Here is a 14,565-nt window from a genome sequence, read left to right as displayed (position 1 = left end):
TGTATACACAGTGGAATACTATTCAGCCATAAAAAGAAGTGTGCCTTATTATTGACAGCAGTATGGGTCAACTGGAGTTTGTTATTCTAAATTAGCCAGACACAGGAAGACAAGACATTTTGTCCATTTTTCCCAGATGTGAAAGCTAATAATTACTTAGTCTGACTTTAAAATAGAAATTACTGGAGGCTGGGAAGGGTGGGGCAGACAATAGATTTTTGAATTCAGGACCTGGACTACATATCAAAATCCAAACACACAAATATAGAACAGAGAGAGAAGGAAGACGTCCCAGTGAGCCACAGCCTAATGAGGTGACTTCGTTCAAAACACTTGGTACAGATCCTCTGAGGACTGAGAAGGGAGGAACATGAGGTCTCTAAACTCAAGCACTCAAGAGATGGACTGGCCAACCTCCCTGATGACGCCATTGCATGGTTCGTGTGTGTACTGAGCTCTCTTAAGGTCCTAGCATAGACATACAACAGAGAGGAACTCATGATGCCCACGGGCCAGGGGCACAGCTCTTGTGCTAAAGTTCTGGCCTTCCGAACACAAGGGCATGAGTTTGAGCTACAGAATCCACAATTAAAGGCTGGGCATGGTGCCCCACACCATCTCAGTGCTAGGAAGGCACAAACAGTCATGTCCTTGGGGGTTGATGGCCTGTCAACCTGGCCAACTTGGAGAGTTATAGGCTACCAAAAGACCTGCCTCCTCCCTGCCAAAAAAAAAAAAAAAAAAAAAAAGAAAAAGAAAATGGAGGACCGGCACCTGAGGAAGGACTCCCCGACTACAGGCTGTTGTCTGGCTTCCACATGGATACAGAAAAAGACATAACAGATACCTACCGTCTCCTGGTTTTGATGAAAAAAATGTCATGCATCAAGACACCCAGACCTTTGTTTTACCCAGCTTCAAAGGTGATGTGTGACAGAGGCCTGACAAAGCATGACATTGACTTTGATACAAAGATTGCCTGAGTCATTCGGCTCAGTTTCATGGTTAAATCAAACCTTCCTCGCTTCCTGTCCTGAGCGTGGAGAAAAGGCATGCTCCCCTCCATGTGTACGGATCTTAAGGGTGGAGGAGAGGGGTCTCTTGTGTCATATTCATGGTCCTGGATCGGGCCACAGCATCTCAATTATGACAGGCAGTAAGATCAGTTGTTGCCTTAAGTTCATTTTAATTGGGTTTCCCTGTGATTTGCAAAAACACAAATACTAAAGAAATCTCAGCATATGCAGGGAGGGGAGTGGGATAAATAATGTCACCCACAGCTGATGTCATCGAGGCAAAGACCAAGCCGGAATTTGCAACTTGCTCCCTGCGTTAGCTTTTATCAGCACATACCTGCTCAACTCTTAACTGGACTTATATAAAGTTTGGTATCTCTGAGAGCAGTTTTTAAGGCAAGGTTGAGAAGAGCCGTGTGAATCACTCAGCAGTCATCTCGCTAGTCTGAGTACAGAGCAAAGAACCAGACATTAAACAGACACTGTTCAGATTCCTGAAACAAGCTGAAATTTCCATTAGTGTTTTGTTTGTGTTTGTTTGTTTAAAAAAGCATTGAACAATTTCCAGCCAAAAAACAAAGACATTGGGATTGATTTGTAAAAAAACAAAACAAAACAAAAACAAAAAAGGGGGAAGGTGGGTGTGTTGGAGGGGAGAGAAGACATAAAAATGAAAAAAGAAATAAAGTGAAGTCTCTGCACAAATATCTGAGTGTAACAGTTCTCTGGGTCTTGAAGTCATTTCTGCGTGTCAAATAATTTGCTTGGTGTGTGACCGTCCAGGCATTTATCTTATTATGGTCATCTTCTGTCTTTTGGAAGATGTTTGAAGGGAAAGATGAGAAAGAAATATGTGTCTTTCTGGGCCGAGTCGACTAGCCGTAGGTGTTTGTCGGCAGCCCCTCGCTGTGGGATTGGCAGGCCAGCTGTTGAGGGTTTACGGCGAGGCAGGCGATTCATCAGCTCGCTGGGCGATGGACTTGCCCTGATGTTACCATTTCCCTGTGGCCATAATAACCCCTGCACAGCACACCTGGAATAACTTAACTCACTTTGACCGATCAGTTGAGAAATGATTCGGGAAGTCTTTTCTCTCCTGCCAGGAGCTGGGCGGATTCAGTGTGAGACAGGCGAAGAATGCCTGCCAAGGCTGGTTGTGGGCTGACATAGGGCTTCACTGCCATCTGCCCTGGGACCAAGTCAGCCTGGCCCCTGATTCTACCCAAAAAGCAGCCGCAAAGGTCACACGCTGAGGAAAAGGTCAGTGTTTATTGTTCTGTTTTCCATTCATTTAATTATCGCCCTTTAAAAATTCATGAATTCTTTTAGAGCATCAGACTTCCATTTTCAGGTGACAAAAGTTGGCTGGCATGAAATACACACTCTCTCCTTAGAGAGGTGAGTTGCTGTGGTCCCCTGGACACTAGACCATCCCATCCCCTTCATTTCTGTAGCCTGCCTGGACTCCACAGGTGTCTGAGAACACGAGCTTTGCAGAAGAAGGCCAAAGGGAACGGCTTGGGACTAACTCCTACCTTAAACAGCCCCCATCCCTCGATCATGAAGAAAGCACAGTTGTTGTTAGGATCGGAACTCCTTGTTCATTAGGGTGTGACTGTTTCAAGTACAGATGTGTTATTATTTTCCTTCTGACTCATTGATAAATCCCTAACTTGCAGCGTAGGAGCCTCCCATCTAAACGCAATGTTTGAAGTAGTAATGAGCTCTAAACGGATTCTTTATCTTTTTCACAAATGGAGACTGTTTCTTGCTGTCTCCAGCCATGTGTTAATGGTTTCTCAGGGGTCACCTGTACCAATAGATCTTTTGAATTTCCTTTGGAACACATGTGGTTTTAAGCTAGATGTTAATTGGAAACATTTATAGTGTCAAGCATTTGATTAATGCTCTTGGTTTTAATTGAAAGGAATAAGCATTTCTTAAGCCAAGTCTGCAAAGTTAGGTTTGAGGGGGGGAAAAAAAGGGTTCCCAGAATGGCTTGGAAACTTACTTGAAAGCCAAGTGATATATTTTTTAAATCAATTCTCATCATTTTCCAGCACCCTTTTTGTGAAGCAAATAACTTGGAGACAATGACTAGCCACCTGATAATTGTGGAGGGTGGTTGAAGATGCTAATATCTGCAGGTGATTTTTGTCGATGGCTAGTGCCAATTCAGAAGTAGAACGTGACCACACTGCCCCGTCAGGCTACAGAGTGATGCAAACTCTCATCCTGTTTAACCCATGGAACAGAGCACATAAGGATGGAAAGCCTATTAGGCCTGTTGAGAGTCCCTCTGCCTGGCTAGGACCCTCTAAGTGGAAACAACTGGCATGTGGCATGAGGAATCAAACAGCACGAAGGGCTCTAGGTGTGAGCAGTCCAGAGCCGAGTTCAGAGGAAAGTATGCGTTGACTTTAATTTTTGTTCATAAAGAGCACAAATTGGGTCTCCAGATGGTGCCCTGTAGACGTAATTACCCATTGCAATAAATCACATGGAAGTGACACAACGATTATCCTTGGGCCTCCACCCCTCCCTTGTCAGGTGTCTGGGAGATGCACCCAGACAGTCTTTCAGGTGTTCTGAGGTAGTGATGTGCAGTCCATTAGGGGCCTGCGAGGGGGATGCTGCCATTAGCTCTTCATTGTCAGCGGGGAAGGATAATGGGTACAAGATGTAGTCTGGGCTGAGACACTAATGCTCACTGCTGTTGTGGCTCTCTGGATAGCAGAGGAAGCACGGGAGGGAGGGATCAAAGCCACATCGACATGCTTGCTACATGCTACATTTAAGAGGTAAACACTGAAGTACGAATCAGTTGTTTTATTTCCACACCCACCACCGAAGGCTTTGGTTTACAACTCACTTTTCCCACCAAAGTCACAGCCTGTTTGGTTGTTTGGGAAACATTTATTCTTCAACTTTTTATTCAACATGTCCATATTGAGCTCTATCAGTGCATAAAGATATTTTAAATCCCAAGGATATATCCATAGACCCACCTGTGCCCTTGAGGAGGCTACAGAAATGCTTGTTTGAAAAAGACATCAGCTTAAAAGTGTAGAATCCATTACAGAAAATTGGCAATTCAAGCTGCCAAAACAATGTCATTTCTTTACAACCATGGCTTTGTGAGTTTTTAAACAGATACTGAACTATGTTTCTTTCATTTCCTAGGCATACACCTCCATCTATTATTATAGGAGATAATATACTTCATTCTACATGATTTACAAAAGAACTTACTTGTATGTTTATGAAAAAAAAGAAAGCAGAAGGTGTAGTGACGTTGTTAAAATAAATACATGTAGAATCCTATTCCATAAAAATGCCGGTCCACAGAAATCATCCAACGCAAAAGAGAGTCATGTTCCATCTTTATATCAAGTAGAGGCACGTACTACTATTTTCATAGAATTTTTAGAAGCATAGAATTAAAATTTGTTCTTTGAGAATCTACTGTTACATATATTCCATGCTTCTTATATGTCAAATGTCATAGTAGATCCTGGACTTGGGGTGTCCTTCCCCTTCAAATAGGAGGAAAAAGGGGTTGTATTTCCTGTGCTGATGAAGCTGCACATGCTTCCAAGTTACAGGGTCACAGTAGTGATGTCATAGGCCTCGATCTCTGCTGTGTAAACATTACCAAGAATGTGCTAGATATAGAAAACAAAGAGCCAGACACAGTGGCTCATGCCTCTAATGCTTCTGATATTTAGAATGTAGAGGCAAGAGGATCAGAAGTTCAAGGCTATCCTCAGATACACTGTGAGTTGTTTGTTTGTGTGTGTAACTCACTGGGATTAACCAAGGCCACCTATGTGGTCACAGGTGTAGCTCTAACCACAGGAGCATGACTAACTCCCTAGTGTCTAAATCCCACTTCCTTATCTCCTGGGTGGGGCTGAAGCCCATAAGCCCCTCCCCATCTGTGACTGAGCATTTGCCATTCATTCTTGGCAGGCATCATCGTATCTGCTGTGAGTGTGCGAGTGCCATGGCCATGTCAAAGCATCAGACAGCATCCCAAGGCCTTCCACCCTGTCGTTCAGCACCTATATTCTTCTCGCCCCCTTTATATAACGTTCCTTGAGCATTGGAAGGGGGAGCTACAGATCTCCTATTTAAGACTGATGACTCAATGGTCAGTCACTGGTCCTCAGCATCTTGAGCAGTCTCTCTGCATTAACCACCGTCTGCTACAGAGAGATGCTTCTTTGCTCAAGGCTAAGGAGCAGCACTAGGCTATGGGAATAAACACAATGTTTAGGAGGCAATGTGACAACATGTCCATTTAGTAAAGCAAAAAGTAGTAGATTCACCCCTAGTGCCTATGACCTCCTAGCCTTGGAGATTTGACTACTTCAACAGTACTGGGCATTGCCTTCTCTTCCATGGAGCAGATCTCAGATGCCAAAAGAAGTCACCCTGTGGTGATTTGGTCACCTTCTATGGTCGTTTGAATGAGAAATACCCACCATTGCCTCAGGCAGTTAGTTTCACTGTTTGGGGAGATTTAGATGGTGCAGCCTTTCTGGAGAAAGAAAGCCACAGGGACACTTTGAAATCAAAAAGTCTCACCTGCTTGCAGGCTGCTCTCTCGGCTTCATGCTTGTGGTTCACATGTGAGCTCCCAGCTTGTTGATCCAGCTGCTGTTTCTGCCACCTGCTGCGACACTGTCCTTACCATCTGTGTTCTGATCCTCTGGAACCGTAATCCCAAATAAACTCTTTCTGCCTAAAGTTGCCTTGGTCATGGCATTTTATCACAATCACAGAAAAGTAACTAATATATCTTCATAAGAACAATGGCATTAATACACCAATAAGTACATCTTTCCTAGAAAGGTATGATTATCATATGCGAGGCACAAAGCTAGGAAAAACTATACCTGTCTACACAGCAACTTTCATTATCAGGAAAGCATCTTCCAGTTCAGTTCCAATCTGGTTTCTCTGTGTTCTGCATTCCAAGCTATGAGATGCCTTCAGCAACAGGGTCTTACCATTCAGCTTTGGTGGCAACTAAGAGCCGTGGCCATAACTGTTTTTTGAAGGCCTATACGATCTTCCTTTCTAATAACTTCTAGGAAAATATCCTCCATCCGCAGCATCTGGGATCAGCATTATCAACCCAAACATGGTACCTCCATTCAAGTGCATTTAAATTGTGTTTTCCAATAAGTAAGTAGATGGTTTATTCATATACTTCATCTCTTAACACAACTCAAATACATTTCCTGATGGTTCTGAGAATCAGAAGTCAAAAAAACAAAGCAGACCAGAACTGACAAAATGAATACATACTATAAAGGGAGATTTATTAATTTGACTTGTAGGCTATGGGCTGAGGAGCCCAACAATGACCGTCTGCACACTGGAGGGGCTGAGAACCCTGTAGCTGCTCAGACCATAAGGCTAAATGACTATATATAGATTAGAATAAAATTTAGACCAAAGGAGAACAAAAAAATTTAGACCAAAGATTTTGAATCTCACATGACAGTTGGTAGTGCCATAACAAAGGCTGAGTAGAATATTTGAAACTGCTTAGTCATTGATGACAGTTTTTTTTCCACTATGCTTGGGGTGCACAGTGCACTGATGTCTCATCCTGTTGATCTTCATAAACAATTATAGAAAATAAACATAATTCACCCAGTGTATCTCTTCATCTTCATCAGTAAGCTGTTATATTGTGTGGGTGTGTTTTTGTTTTGACCTCCAAGCGTGGGATGTGAAACTGCCTCGTGTGCCCTCTGCACACACCAGAAAAATGGACATAGATCTTAAAAAGAGCTGTAAACACCCACAAGAGTCACCTGGAGAAGCTTTCCTTGTTCAGCTGACAAGTTGGAACCACAACTCATAAATACACAGTCAAAGAAATGAGTTAAAACAGCATGCGTAGCCCTCCCAGACAACAGCTATGATCTCACTCAGAACATTCAGTAAAAAGAAACTTGTCTTCTTTCCCCCTCTTTCAAACCACAAGCAGACAGGGAGAAGGAGGGCAGGGGTAGGGAGGGACAGAGAGGCTATGTTGAGTAGACCACCCAGTCCATCTCCCCAAAAGCCACTCCAGCCACAGGTCTGGCCACCCAAGCAGGAAGGAGAAGAGTGAAGGCCTTAGGAATGCGATGGGAAGCCTTACACAAACCCAACAGAGTCTCAAGAACCCAAAGAAGATACTTCAAAAAACCGAATCCAGCTGAGACACCATTAAACATAGCCTCCCCAGGATAGACAATATGGCCAGCAAGTCTCTCTCTCTCTCCCCCACCCCTCTCTCCTCTCTCTCTCTCTCTGTCTCTCTCTGTCTCTCTCTGTCTCTCTGTCTCTGTCTCTGTCTCTGTCTCTGTCTCTCTCTCTCTCTCTCTCTCTCTCTCTCTCTCTCTCTCTCTCTCTCTCTCTCTCTCTCTCTCTCACACACACACACACACACACACGAATGAGGCTTGTATGTCTAACATCCTTTGGTTGCTTTGCAAATTAGATAAAGATGATCATTGTAAGACCCAGTGCCTGAGCAGCTCACAATAGATGCTATCACTTCCTTTCTCCTAAATGCTTTCTGTTATCTTTTTATCTGAAATGAACCTATGCACACATACATTTGTAGGCAGTCATTTACACAAACTTTTAACGATACGTTCTCTAACTATGCATATGCATTTGTGTGCCAGCTTGTTTAAAGGAAGTGGTGCCTCACCACCATCCTGTCCTCTGTCCCAGGAGACAACAATTGTTTGTATTAGTCTACCGTAAACAGCCAAAGCAGATGGCAAATCCTAGGCCAAAGACATGCACGTCAAAGTGTAGAGATGCTATTAGCCCAACGGGCATGTCCCACGAAAGCCTTCACTTACCAGGAAACTGCGACAGAGGAGAGGACATTCTAGTGGGACTCTAGATGAGAGAATCATGGGAGAAAGGCAAAGTAGAAGGACCCAGAGGGTCCTAGAAGCCTACAAGTAGAACATTATGATAGGCAGATTTGGACACAGGGGTCCCGCTCAAACTAAGGCACCAGCCAAGGACAATACAGGCGGTAAACCTTAAGCCCCTACCCAGATCTAGCCAATGGACAGAACACTCTCCACAGTAGAGTGGAGAGTGGGATATTACTTTCTCACATACTCTGGTGCCTCACCTTTGACCATGTCCCCTGGACGGGGAGACCTGGTGGCAATCAGAGGAAGGACAGCAGGTTACCAAGAAGAGACTTGATACCCTATGATCATATACAGGGGGAGGTAATCCCCCTCAGGAACAGTCATAGGGGAGGGGAATAAGGGGAAAATGGGAGGGAGGGAAGAATGGGAGGATACAAGGGATGGGATAACCATTGAGATGTAACAAGAATAAATTAATAAAGGAGGAAAAAATAAATAAATAAATAAACAAATAAATAAATAAAAGTGTAGAGATGCTGATGAGCAGTGTTTAGAGCCATGGACAGGACACTCAGGCAGTCTACATTACCAGAGCAGAGGTCAAAGAGTAAAGAGCCCTCTTACCCTGCTCCACTTCCTCTACCCACCCCTGTCTTTCCTCTCTTCCTTTGTTTGCTCTCTTCTCTCCTCCCTCCCTGCTTCCTTCCTTCCTCCTTTTCCACCCCTTGCTCTCTTCTCTCCTCCCTCCTGTCTTCCTTCTTTCCCTCATCTAATCCTCCCCTCCCTGCCCCTTCCTTCCTTCCTTCCTTCCTTCCTTCCTTCCTTCCTTCCTTCTGCTCCTCTACCTGTTTAGAAGACTCCTTCCCTGGGAAGATGTTAGCATTTACCTTCCTTATATTATATAAGGTCCCAGGAACAAACCAAAGAATGCTTCACACAATTCCACCAAAGTTCACCCAGAGGATTCAATGAGCTTACTTGTAGATCATGAAAGAGGGCCTGCTACAATAGCATGGGTGAGCGAGCATGGGTGAGCATGAGTGAGCATGGGTGAGCGAGCATGGGTGAGCATGAGTGAGCATGGGTGAGCATGAGTGAGCATGGGTGAGCGAGCATGGGTGAGCATGGGTGAGTCCAAAGAAGCTGCCCTGGAAAGTCCTCACAACATGTGCATGATGACATCTATGGCTGCATAGATGGAGCCCTTTCATGTAACTTTCCCCAGCCTATCTACACTACCGCCTCCCTTGACCCTCATTTTGTTAGTGCATATAGAGTGCATATAGAGTAGAATATCATATAAATGACTAAGAGGAATGGCAGAGCATCACAAATGAAGGTCCAGTGACCTGCCCACCCTCTTCTCTGATGGCGCTTGTCAACAGCCCTGCTCCTGATGAGTTCTTACATGCAAGTGCACATCATCTGAAGGCAGCAGCTGTTTTGCTTGTGGGACAGAGCTCTGTTAACACTACCCTACTTCTTCTTCTTTTTTTTTTAATACTAACAAGTGGATTTTTCTATAAATGGAACCTTACAGAGGACTTCAATGTGTGATCAAATAAAGGCAAACTTGTTCTGGTTGAAGCAGCCATGTGGGGCCCAGAGCTCTTCCTGTTTGCAATGCCTGACCATCTCCCTCAGAACACCAAAACAGTCCCTCTATGGAAAACATGGTATGAAAAAAAGAATAAGGCAGACTCTGTGCTGTGGGAAATTGATACAAGATTTTAAACAGGGTAGTGGCTAAATAAGACATTTTATAAGGAGGCAAACACTGGCATAGGGCAGTGGCACTTGGGGAGGTGGCTTTGCATGGCGTCAAGGTGATGAAGCTGATCCCTCTTTCTCAGGATGTTCTTCCCTGTACGGCTCCATGTTGGATGAGCCACAGGAGAAAATGAGTAAGATTCAGAAGGTGGCACGAAGCAGCCACCCTTCTCCTGAGGTTGCCCTGAGGTGCTCATGGCAGGTCATTCGTGTCACTGTGACCCAGTGACGGCTCCAGCACCAACTCCATTCTTAGCAGCTGTATCAGTTGCCCACTCAGGTGTGACACAGAGCTGCAGTGCACAGCCCCATCCTTGAAGGTGGCTGCTGGTCGGAGCAAGAAGATGTTAGTTCTAGGGCACACTTCCTCCCTTCGTAGCTATCACTCCTTCCTGACTGCCAACTGTGCTCTGTGTCCCAGCTCCAACTTCAGAGGCAGAAACAGGACCATCTGATGCACACAGGCTGTTTCAGCAGCACTCCTTGGAGGAGACCCTAATTCCTGCACTGAATCCTCTTCCAGGATACCCCAACATCTCCTCTTACAAATTCCCAGGTAGTCCACTTACTCTAAAAATGTCATATCTTCCAATTGGAAGCATCTATCTGGACATAGAGGGTTGAGACTCAAAGATGCTAAGTATCTCTCTGTGTGTCTCTGTCGCTGTCGCTGTCTGTCTCTCTGTTTCTCTGTCTCTCTCTCTTTGAGTCTCTGTCTCTCTGTGTCTCTCTCTGTGTCTCTCTCTGTCTCTGCCTCTCTCTCTGTCTCTGTCTCTGTCTCTCTGTCTCTCTCTCTGTCTCTCTCTCTGTCTCTCTCTCTCTCTCTCTCTCTCTCTCTCTCTCTCTCTCTCTCTCTCTCTCTCTAATGGAGTCCAGGGTCTTGTGTATGCTAGCCAAATGCTCTACCACCGAGACCCACCCACAGCCCCACTAATACATTTGGTATGGATTTAGGAACCCCTGGCTCTCAAAGAATAGAGATAGGGCAGGTAGAACCCTGAGGCTTCTTAGAAGAAAAACAAAAAACACTAGACGGTAACAGTGAAATGCCAAAGAATTTCTATAGTGAGAAACAGAGAGAAAAAAAATCAGTATTGAGGACAACGGAGAGGTCAGGGAGGGTGGTGGGAGTCTGTAAGAGGACAGTGCCATAAGAGCAATGGAGGGGAGAGGCGGTCATTTGAACACCTTAAAAGATGTCCAGAAACACCATCTGCAGTGTGTGCCAGGAGCAAGACAGGATTCTGGAGAGCAGCCACTGTGCTAGAAGGCTGAAGGCAGGAACCGGTGCCTACCATCAGGCTGCGAACGCTGAACCCATTCAGGCATGGGGACCCTTAGGACCACTTTGGATACAAAGTTCTTACCGTTTAGCTTAGTGACTTATCAAAGGAATCTGTGCATACCTTGTAAGTAGGAAAAGGGTGAAGAAATTACATCATGGGCATGGTGGAAAAGAAACCACGGAAATCCATGTGTGTTGTACTTAGGAAAAAGATCATCTCTTTACGCCACATGTTGCAGTTATACACCATGAGTTTTATTCACTTAGACCCTGAAGATATTCCAGTCCCAGCCATGCAAAGCGGCCCTCATTGGTTGAGTAGGTCAGACTGGAAAGAGTTTCTTAGAAGTTAAGTCAATGAGAATTTGACTTTTGTTTCAGAATCATGCATAAGGGCCATAGTCAAGATCACAGACATCTCAAAGGACAGTAGAGAAGTTTTTACTAGATGGATAAAAGAACGTCTATAATTTCCTTGGTGATCACCCATGTGATCTCCACCCAAGTTATCCTGAACCTGGATGCTTATTATCCATCAATTACCCTGACACTCCCTACCTTTCGCACCTCTGTACCTGTCAGATGGCATGTGGGATCCATTAGCACATAGGCACACTTGGCAGCACCCCTGGGCTTTCATGGTGACTTCTTGCCTCTCTGTCAAGTTCAAAGACACATAATGGAATGTAGGTGAGAGGCTACTCTCTTGAGTCTACTCAAATGTCTGAAAAAAAAAATCAGAATCCCCATGTACTGCCATCAAGGCACCATTAGCACTGGCACATCCAATAGTTATAAGATAATAGATTTTTGCCATGAATAAGAACTGGTTGTTAATTTATTACAACCTTTGCTAAGACTTTGGATACCACCTATATTGTCTATGTTAGAAGGCACAAGCTGTCTAGTAGACTGAAGGAATTCTGTTTTGTTTTTAGTGATGATGTCACTGTGTAGCCTGTCTAGCCCGGCACTCACAATGTAAGCCATCCTGGAATTCACAGAGACCCACCTGCCATTGCTTCAGCAGTGCCCGGGCTAAAAGCTTGCATTTTAAAGAGTTCTTAGCTGGTTTAGTAATTAGGTTCCTAAAACACAACCGCAACTCTTGCTGACATCTTTAGGAGACTTTCTAAGCACCTGGACAGAGGGAGTGAAAATATTGTTTGTCCTCACTAACTTGTGGGTGACCGACGACCGAGCACGGGCTGGGGAAGCTTATGCATCTTGGCATCTGTTCCTCTCCAACCCCCCCCCCCATAAAACTGTCCGTCAAAACACCCATGCACAAGGACGTGTGCCAGGAGGAGAGGTTGGTGGATGGAGTTCAGTTCACACCTGTGGGTCAACTCCACACACATACACGCATGCCTCCTCCTCCCACACCTGCAGAGGAACTGGGCTCTTAGGAGGTAAAGATCAAACACACTTAACAGCTCGTTTAATCGAGCCTCAGGCACCATGGCAGGAATTGCCCCAGGCCTCAGGCCAAGGTCTGGTATTATGTGTTGAGGGTGACAACAGCTCCCTTGGAGATCACACTGCTTGGGCAAAAGGACATTCTGATATCCCAACAAGAAGGCTGAGGTGGGCATTATACAAACAGCACTTGCTGTAAGATGTACAGGGCCTGTGCTTTTAAAGGGCTTAAGGAACTTTTTTCCATGTGTACCATTAAGGAGCGGGAGTGGGTGAGAGGGTAGGGGGGAGTGGGGGGGGGGTGATGCTGTTTAAACAAAAACTGGCTGCAGCTGTGTCTGTCTTCCCTGCGAGTGACATAATTCATCTTCGGGTAAATAGTTCTTTTGTTTCAGCCATGTTTGCCCTTTCCCCTCAGAGGGAGAAAATGAAGACCCAGGGGCACAGCCTGGATGAGTTAGCATGAGTGTACATACACATGGCCCTGTATATAAATTCCCAGTCACTCTTAAGGAGACCAGAGAGGGCTTTGTTTTCCTTAAACCCTCAGGACAGAAATAAGACAAGAGCTATTTGTAGCAGTGGCTCCCAAGTTTGGTGAACATTGGAATCACAGTCGCTTCCAAAATGGGATCGAGCGAGCCTAAGCCTGTCAAGCTTGGTCAGTTTAGATTCAGAGTGGTGCACTGGGGAATGTGGAATTCTGGTCAGTGATTCCTTGAGTTGAAAGCTAGGACCAGAGTCCCCCCAAAAGTGAGACGATATCGAAAATTTTGAAAGGGATTTGCATACTCTTTGAGAGAGTGCCTGTTTTAGGACATAGCTAACATCTTTATAAAACCACAGCATTTAATGTTAAATTGAGTACTGTTTTTTTTTAATGCACCTTATCCTTACTGCCTACCCTCTAAGGTTATTGAATCGCCTACTCCCACACACCAGTCATGTGACGAGCAAGAGTGTGCCATCTACCCACATATGTAACTCCAGAGAATCTGATGGGAATGCCCACGTGTACGAGCTTCCCTACCGTATAGTGCTGGGCATCAAACCCAGGGCCTCCTGCATAGTAGGTGTGGTAGTTTGAATAGCAATGGCCCCCCATAGGCTCGTAGGAAGTGGCACTATTAGGAGGTGTGACTTTCTTGGAGTGGGTGTGGCCTTGTTGGAGGAAGCATATCACTGGAGGTGAGCTTTGAGGTTTCAGATGCTCAAGCCAGGCGCCAGTGTCACCCTGTCGTCTTCATGCTGCCCACCAATCCAGATGTAGAACTCTTGGCTCCTTCTCCAGCACCATGTCTGCCTGCGTGGCGCCATGCCTCAAGCTGTGACAATAATGGACTAAACCTCTGAACCTGTAAGCCATCCCCAGTTAAATCTCTTCATTTATAAGAGTTGCCATGATCATAGTGTCATAGTGTCTCTTCACAGCAATAGAAACCCTAAGACAGCAGGCAAGAGCTCTACCTCTAAGCTATTGCCCTCAGACTAGACCATCACCAACCACGGGTGCTTTAATGTTAAAAGAAAGGATGACAAGAGAAAAAAGTTGGTGAAGAATATGCAGGCAACAACATTTGGGATTCATCAGCCCCTGTAGAGAAGCCATGGCCTCAGGGATGAGAAGAAATCAAATGAAATTGATTAACCCTGCAGGGGTGCCTGGCCAGGAGTGGGTGGGGAGGCTCAGCATCGGTTCCTCCACTCTGCAGCTCCTGGACTGATGATCGTGTCTGACACTGTGGTGAAGTTCAAGCTAGAGTGCGGGAAAACCAAGGCTGGGCGGCACCTGGCACCACGGGCGGGCAGACACTGGCTGTGATTATGGTCTAAGGTAGCTCCATTCAGTGATGCTCTTGAATGGAGGCGAATTGATTTACTTGTTTTATTCAACAGCTCTCACTGTGAGTGGACATAGAACAGAGAACACGGAAGCCTTCAAAGTGAAATAGCCTAGAGTTGATGATGGCGCCCACATCTCTGTTCAGAGTAGATACGGTGGAGCTATGTTCAGTAATATATATAGAACCCACTCTCTAGGCAGGACTGCGCCCTCTTTTCCCAGCTTGCAAAGATGGTTTCAGCACATCTGTGAAATTTACAGAAGCAATCTAAAATTTCAGGATTATAGGCTCCAAGTTTAATCTATAAGAGGCACGAGATCAACAAC

Source organism: Acomys minous (genome assembly GCF_964271855.1).
Source record: "Acomys minous genome assembly, chromosome: 16".
Taxonomy (NCBI): domain Eukaryota; kingdom Metazoa; phylum Chordata; class Mammalia; order Rodentia; family Muridae; genus Acomys; species Acomys minous.
The sequence above is the reverse complement of the archived record's forward strand: the minus strand, read 5'-3'. Positions refer to the sequence as shown.